Source organism: Microtus ochrogaster, chromosome 16 (genome assembly GCF_000317375.1).
Source record: "Microtus ochrogaster isolate Prairie Vole_2 chromosome 16, MicOch1.0, whole genome shotgun sequence".
Lineage (NCBI taxonomy): Eukaryota > Metazoa > Chordata > Mammalia > Rodentia > Cricetidae > Microtus > Microtus ochrogaster.
The window spans coordinates 52,057,123-52,057,903 of record NC_022018.1 but is presented as its reverse complement, the minus strand read 5'-3'; the positions used below and the strand labels follow the sequence as shown (position 1 = coordinate 52,057,903).

Sequence of the window (781 nt, the reverse complement as noted above, 5' to 3'; positions counted from 1 at the left end):
AGATGTGTCACTGTGGTTCATGTAATAAGAAGCAAAATGGTCAATAGCTAGGCAGGAGGTAGAGGCGGAACTTTTGGACAAAGAGAACTCTGGGAAGAAGAAAGGCAGAGTTGCCAGCCATGGGCTAACCAGGGTAGGCATAATGGAGGTGAGGTAACAAGCATGTGGAAGAACATAGATTAAAAAGCACGGGTTAATTTAAGTTATAAGAGGCAGTTAGAAACAAGCCAAAGCTAAGGCTGAGCTTTCATAATAGTAAGTCTCTGTGCCTTTACCAGGGAGCCAACGAGCCTAACAAAAAGTCTGATTACGTTCAACTTGTGACCTTCCTACCCTTGCCTTTCAAGTCCTGAGGTCATAGGCCCACACCACTATGCATGGCTTTGTCAGTACCTTTTGGGGAACACATGTTTCTGCCCTTGGAGGAATGCTCACCCAGTTTCCCTCTGTGGCCAGGGCTGCTCCTATTCTTAGCTTTACCCAGCAAGAGCAAGAAAATCCCGTTTTCTAAGTTTGTTAGGAAAGTCCCACACTGGTTCCAGGCTGTTGCCTGAGGCTGTATCTTTCATTAACTAGTTCAAAGACTGTTCCAGTTCTTTTTTTTATTGAGATAGTATTTTTTGTTTTTGTCTTTAAATCTATAACTTAAAACTAATAAAGTTGGGGCCAGTGAGACGGCTCATTGGGTTAAGGCGTTGCTGGATTAGATTTGTGGGACTCAGTTGTAATGAAAGGAGAGAAGTAATTCCTGCAAGTTGTCCTCTGACTGCAAGCAAGCATG

At 43.5% G+C, this 781-nt stretch overlaps 1 protein-coding gene across 2 annotated transcripts in view; it reads left to right on the top strand.

The window, feature by feature from the left end:
- Positions 1 to 781, top strand: part of Znf169 (zinc finger protein 169) — a 25,792-nt gene that overhangs the window by 596 nt on the left and 24,415 nt on the right. The window lies entirely within an intron of this gene.